Source organism: Prunus mume, linkage group LG4 (genome assembly GCF_029339155.1).
Source record: "Prunus mume cultivar Tortuosa linkage group LG4, ASM2933915v1, whole genome shotgun sequence".
In the NCBI taxonomy this organism is placed as follows: domain Eukaryota; kingdom Viridiplantae; phylum Streptophyta; class Magnoliopsida; order Rosales; family Rosaceae; genus Prunus; species Prunus mume.
In genome coordinates, this window is record NC_142701.1 from 26,602,785 (window position 1) to 26,610,290 (window position 7,506).

At 33.1% G+C, this 7,506-nt stretch overlaps 1 long non-coding RNA gene across 1 annotated transcript; it reads left to right on the forward strand.

The window, feature by feature from the left end:
* The first annotated feature begins 4,503 nt into the window (after positions 1–4,503).
* Positions 4,504–5,159, forward strand: LOC148918293 (uncharacterized). The gene is made up of 3 exons (XR_016126388.1): positions 4,504–4,701; positions 4,774–4,832; positions 4,958–5,159. It is a non-coding gene; the product is annotated as an uncharacterized LOC148918293 (long non-coding RNA).
* The last annotated feature ends 2,347 nt before the right edge of the window (positions 5,160–7,506 follow it).

A 7,506-nucleotide genomic window follows, 5' to 3' on the forward strand; every position in this document is an offset into this window, starting at 1 on the left:
CTTATGTTTACACGTGGTATCTTATAAGGGGTCCTTGTTTTTTCACAATAATAAATCTCTTTGACACGGTGGAGCCTAAATGATAGAGGGATATTTTTTTTTCTTTAAAAAATAGTATAGCCAAACGGCTATACCGTGTTTTTTTAAATTTTTCAGAGAAATAGACTTGTATTGACACGTGGCGCCTTATAAGGGTTCAGGTTTTTTCATATTTATACCTACCTTTGACACGTGGAGACTAAATTAAAGGTACTTTTCTTTCAAAAAAAGAAAGAAAAGAAGCATATGCGGTTATACTCTTGTTTTAATTTTTTAAAGAATACTTGCTCACATGCACCTTATAAGGGTCCTTTTTTTTTCATATTTATACCTCTCTTTGACACGTGGAGCCTAAACGATCGAAGGATTTTTTTTTTCTTAAAAAATAGTAGCCCAATTGTTGATACTATGTTTTTTTAATTTTTTTAGAGAAATAGGCTTGTGTTGACACGTGGGGCCTTATAAGGGGTCCTCTTTTTTCATATTTACCCCTATCTTTGACATGTGGAGCCTAAATTAGAGAGGGATTTTTCTTTTTAAAAAAAAAATGTATAGCCGAGCCGGTCGGCTATACTTCTTGTTTTTAATTTTTTTAAAGAAATGAACTTGTGTTGACACGTGACACATTATAAGGGGTCCTTTTTTCATAATCATATCTATCTTTGACACGTGGAGCCTAAATTATAGAGGGATTTTATTTATTCCTATCTTGGCACTTGGAGTCTAAATCATAGATGGATTTTTTTTTACGAAAAAAAAAGCACTAGTGTTGACTTGTGGCACCTTATAAGGGGTCCTTTTTTTTTTTCTTAAATTTTTTATAAATATTTATACTCTCTCGTTGACATGTGGCCTAAATGATAGAGGGACTTTATTTTTTCTTCAAAAAATAGTATAGCTGCACTTCTTTACTATGTTTTTTAATTTTTTTTAAAGAAAAGGACTTGTGGACACATGGCGCCTTATAAGGGTCCTTTTTCATTTTATACCTATCTTGACACGTGGAGCCTAAATTACAGAGATTTTTCTTAAAAAACACGTATAGCCGCACCTATACTCCTTGTTTTTAATTTTTTTTTATTTTTAAAGAAATGGACTTGTGTTGACATGTGGCATCTTATAAGGGGTCCTTTTTTTCATATTTATACCTCTCTTTGACATGTGGAGCCCAAATGATAGAGGGTTAATTTTTTTAAAAAAAATTAGCATAGCCGCATCAGCTAGACTATGTTTTTCAATTTTTTAGAAAAATAGACTTGTGTTGACACCACCATGCGCCTTATAAGGTGTCCTCTTTTTTCATATATATACCTATCTTTGACGTGTGGATCCTAAATTATAGATGGATTTTTTTTTTTAAAAAAAAAAGTATAAGGGGTCCTTTTTTCATATTTATACCTCTCTTTGGCACGTGGAGCCTAAATTATAGATGGATTTTTCTTTGTTTAAAAAAAAAAAAAAGAAGTATAGCCTTCTTTCTTTTTAAAATTGTTTTAAAGAAAAGCACTTGTGTTGACTCGTGGCACCTTCTAAGGGGTCCTTTTTTCATATTTACACGTATCTTTGACACGTTGAGCCTAAATTATAGAGGGATTTTTGTTTTTCAAAAAAAAAAAAAAAAGGTATAGCCGCATCGACTATACTCCTTTTTATAATTTTTTAAAGAAATATGGATTTTATGTTTCCTTAAAAAAATCGTATAGCCGGACGGCTATACTATGTTTTTAAATTTTGTATAGAAATAAGCTTGTGTTGGCATGTGGCGCCTTATAAGGGGTCCTGTTTTTTCATATTTATACCTATCTTTGACACGTGGAGCCTAAATTATAGAGGGATTTTTCTTTTTCCTTTTTTTTATAAAAAAAAGTGTATAGCCGTACATGGCTATACTCCTTGTTTTAAATTTTTTTTAAAAAAGAAATATGCTTCTGTTTACACATGGCACTTATAAGGGGTCCTTTTTTTTTTCATATTATACCTCTCTTTGACACGTGGTGACTAAATGATAGAGGATTTTTTTCTGTAAAAATAATAGTATAGCCGCTCGGCTATACTATGTTTTAAAGTTGACACGTGGCGCCTTATAAGGGATCCTTTTTTTTCCATATTTATACCTATCTTTGACACGTGGAGCCTAAATTATATAGGGATTCTTCTTTTCAAAAAAAAAAAAAAAGAATATATATATATAGCCGCACGGCTAGACTCCTTGTTTTTAATTTTTTTGAAAGAAATATGCTTCTGTTTACACGTGGCACCTTATAAGGGGTCCTTTTTTCATATTTATACCTCTCTTTGACACATGGAGCCTAAATGATAGAGGGATTTTATTTTTTCTTTAAAAAAAGTAGTATAGCCGCACGGCTATGCTATGTTTTTTTAATTTTTTTTAGAGAAATAAGCTTGTGTTGACACGTGGCGCCTTATATGGGGTCCTCTTTTATCATATTTATACCTATGTTTGACACGTGGAGCCTAAATTATAGAGGAATTTTTGCTTCTTTTTTTTAATATAATTTTTTTTAAAAGAAATGGACTTGACATAAACCAATTCCCTGTTTTGATAAATAATTAAAAAAAAATATCCAGAAATTCCATGTACGTTCAAGTTTAAATATGTTATCCAAACAAAAACTTTACAAATTCTAGCACATCAATTTCTCTCATTTTAAATTCTATAATTACTATTTAAAAAAATGCAAAACCATGTAAGTCACATAGCCACCCCCTTCCTGACCACCAACCCTCTGGCACGCTAAAGGTGAACATTTGATTTGAACTAAACTGATGAAACGATTAGAGTTGAAACAAACCCGAAAAAAAACCGTGTTGATATGTAAATTCAACATAAGCTCAAAACCATATATGACCGTTTTGGATTGGTTATTGTTCGAGTTCTTAGTATGGAAAAACCGGTCCAAACCAAAATGGACGATCAAATTAACTCCATTGGAAGTCGCATGTTACGCCCAAAAACATATAGGAAACCCTCTTAATGCATTCTGTAACAAAATTGCTAGGTTAACCATGTTTCAATTTAAGCTATTGCAGAAAACTTGAAGTATTTCTTTCTTTTGAGGGAGAGGACTTTGATCAGTAGCTTTTTCGAAAAGAAAAAATAAAATAAAATAAAAAATTATTCTTTAAAGGAAAACAAGGATACAATCTCCACCCCTGAAGATAAATATATAAAAATTGTGTGAAATCCTTCCCAAAAAAAAAAGTGTGAAAATTTGTACGGGAGCGGATGTGTTGTCCCCAATTTGGTATCCCCTCTCTAATTATTCAACACATCTTATATAACTTAACAGATGTTTAACTCAACAATGTCCCCTTTTTAATAGCAAAAAGCTCTCCGCAACCAAGATATTCATGTCCATGTAGACACGGCCAAATGCATCACAACATTTGCGCTCGTGGGAATTGACTTTGGCCATTGAAGGCAATATTGAGGGTTTTGAGAAGACTCATGATTGTCGAATTCAGGAAATAAAAGAAGTTATTGGGGACTCGTAAGCACCCTTTGGCATTTTGGTTTTTTTTTATATTTTTAAATACCAAATAAAAAAGTTAACAGAGTTAACCCTTTGCGTGTTGAATAATTAGAGAGGTGACACCAAATTAAGGACAACAGATCCGCTCCCAGTACATGATATTATATATTTTGGTACATTTCTTTTTAAAGAATTATAGGCAATAAATTTATTATAGTACCAAATACTATAATGTGCAAGTTGGTTATTTTGTTGCCATTTACCATTTTTATTGCCTTTTATATCTTGAAAAAACCAACGAATTTTGTTAAACTTGGAGAAATGATAAGTTATTACTATAATTGTAGAAAACTGCATCACTCACGTTATTGTAGCAAACTGTAATTTTTAAAATGTATAAATACACCGATATTAAATACAGAAATTCAACGAGATGGTTAATAAACTTTATCAAACTCCATAGTTAAAATCACGGCATTCTAATTAACACATGCAATGCACGAAGTTTTTGTGAAATGTTTCGACTTGGTAGTTCATTACGCTCATGGCTGCTAGGTGCATGTGTTTTTATAATCGGATAGCTGGCCTCTTTCGAGTGAATGTCAATGTACTTTCATTATTCCAAATAAACTCGAGACTACATTATTATACCATATCTCTAATAGAGGGAGGGTTTTCAAATATGAGTCACACCTGTATATTAGAGATGTGATATTACATATGTGGTTTATTTTCTATAATTATTTTTATGTTATCCTCATTTAAAAAGAGATAGTTGAAAATATAAACATTAGGGATATTGTTTGATGACCTGCTAGCCAATCAGTGTGCCTGAGATACGTGGGGTGACAAATAAGAGGCCGCCATGTATAACTTAGTTGTTGGCAATGTGGTGGTGGGCTTGTCTGACCTAAACGCCCATTATAAATTTGTTATGAGGTAGGTGTGGTTGTCAAATGAGCGCAGTACCTCTCATACAGAAAAACGGCTCTTCCAAGCTAGTTAGGGTTTCTTCTGTTTGGCTTTCTTCTTGAGAAAAAAAAAAATGGAGGAAAATCAAAGCATCCTTCTCTTCTTACATCAGAAGAAAGTCAAATACAAAGACTACTTTTCCGTGGAGATCATGGATCAGGTCAATTTACATCGAATCAATGATTTACCAGAAACTGTAAGCCTCTCTCTATATGTATATATTCTATACAGTTGCATAATGTGACTGAAGGATTAATTCTTGGTACAGGAGGAGGGCGTTCTGCAATACAGTGGCGGATGCCATAATCATCGGCCTCGAAATTAACGGTACAATTAGTTTTTACTTATTCAGATGCGTTGATTTTAGTGTTTGAGCATATGTTATAAGAATTTTGAATATGTGAATTTAGAATTGTTTGCTGTATAATGAAAATTTGTATAAATTGATACAGACAATGAGAGGGTGTGCCAGATGAAGAAAGGGATGCCTTTTAGAAAGAGCTCATCAGTGAGAACTATTGATGCTTTGGAAGTACAATGATGCCGCAAAATCCCCATATTTCTCCTTTGGATGTAAATGTAAAGAGGATGATCATGAGGGAATAGCAAGTGGCAATACAGGCGCCCAAATAGTCTTCCATAAAGATGTTGGTCCTGGAATTTGCAGTTTGATTTGTTCAATTGAAGCAGATATGAGTTGTCAATACTTGTGGCTTGCATTTAGAATTACTGTGCAATGTGTAATTATAGTAATTTTGCTAGCTAAAAGTTCAATGTGTAATTGAATTTATTTATTTATTCTTATTTAGAATCAGATTGAAATTGCTGAATCAATGATTTACCAGATGTTTGTAAATTTTCTATTAATGTGAAATTGTCTGAATTTATTTTTTTTACGCAGTTGCTCGACCTAAAACTTGGTAACGTTCTTTAAAGATAGTATGGTATGGTAGTTTCAAAATTGGTATTTCCTTCATTCACATTCAATGTACTGAACATTATGGTATTTCGTATTTGCTTTCGTTAATGGAATGGAATTGCTCACAGGCTATTGCGTTCTACGGGACGACGTATCTACTTCTCTGCTTGAGTTTCTGTCGAATCCTTTCTTTAGAAGAAGCTCAAACTCACATATATATGTGCGTGATGGAGGTGCGGTGAGGAGGAGGAGTGAAGCTAACAGATAAATGACTCACTATAAGAGACGATTAAGACGTGTTGTATACTCCCACAGCATAGAGAAGTGGACCAATATTTTCTTTATATATTTTGTACAAGGGAATCATCGTCTCTTTAGAGCAATATCCATAAGGACATTGTCATGCCAAATGTAGATGTGCTGTGGCTATTGTTAGAAGGGGGGCTATTAATTGTATCTAAAATTAACAATGGACATGTCTATGGAGGGCACGTATTTGGAATAATGTTGCTCATTTCTACGCTTGTTTTGCTGTAAAATCTACTTAGATTATTTGTGTGGATTAAGAAGCACACATTTGGCTGGCTCTCTTCCTTACCTGATTGTGATGTAAACTCTTTTGAAAATATGTGAGCATGCTGTAATAATCTACAATTGTTTAAGGACCAACGGCTTGTAAGTAAATTTGCAGCGTGGACGTGTATTAGGAGTGATTATAGAATACTACGATAGTATAGTCTAGGGGTGGGCATCTTAAACCGAAATACAAAACTGCACTCAACGACCGCACTGCACTGATTTCATACTGTTTCATTTGGTACCGATAGATATTCAGATCGCACTGCACTATACCAATCGAGTATGGTATGGTAGCGGTATCAAGATTTTGATACCGGTCAATACCGTACCGTACCGAATAGTACTCTATTGAAATATAAATTATTTTTTTCATTCTCTCGTCTTCCTCTCGCTTGCCTTTCATTTCTCAAACGCTTTGTCATTTATGTTTGGATTGTGTTTGTATTTTTGTAAGCCATAAGGCAAGTTTAACTCTTTTGATTGTGCCATAATGCATGAGTTTTAACCATTTGGATTTGATGAATATGTTGATGGATAAATATTGATTTGGTTGATTTGGATATTGAATATGTTGATTAGGATTTGGATATTGAATATGTTAATAGATATTGAATATTGAAAATGTTGATGGATATTGAATATGTTGAATCTTGAATTTGTAACTTAGGCATCACTTATTTTGGTGTTGAATATTGAATTAGTTCATTTTTAGTTGTATCATTTTGGTATCAAATGGTACCGCATGACGATATCGATAGTACGGTGACGGGTACATTACCAATTTTGGCAAACTATAATACCGCACGCACTATACCGATTCAAATTTTCCTAGATCGGTAGCGGACGCTCAATACCGTACATCGTACATCGATCACCACCCCTAGTATAGTCACGTGGTACATGTTGTACAAGTGTTATAATATAAGTGGATATTTATTGATACTATTCCCTAAAAGAGGGAAAATAAACCTTATCGTCCACCCATATTATAACGCCTATACAAGATATACCACATGACCATACTATACCATAATATTCTATAATTTCTCATGTAGTAGTGCTCTATTCGTTGATACACAACGGTCAACTAACAATCTAACGATTTTTTGAACAAGTATTAATAGCTCCATTCCGTTATATGTAGAAGTTTGATTCTGTATACAAAGAACATATGTAAACCCTAAACCCTATATATATAATATACATATGATGCCTATATATCAGTACATTTTATTATGCAAAGATGTTATAACGATGGATTGTGAACCTATGCAGTGCTGCAGGTGCATTTGAAGAAATCTTGTATACACAATCCATCCAAGGGTCTTCATTTGTCCACGACACTGAAAGAGTTTTACAGTTTTGTGTTAAATCACCAATTTGATGTAATTAAATTAGTATGATTCATGATCTGAAAGAAAGAATACTGGTCTTTGTATTTGACTATCTTTTCATTTAGGAAAAGTACACTTGAATTTTCTCCATTTTATTCTCAAGAACAAG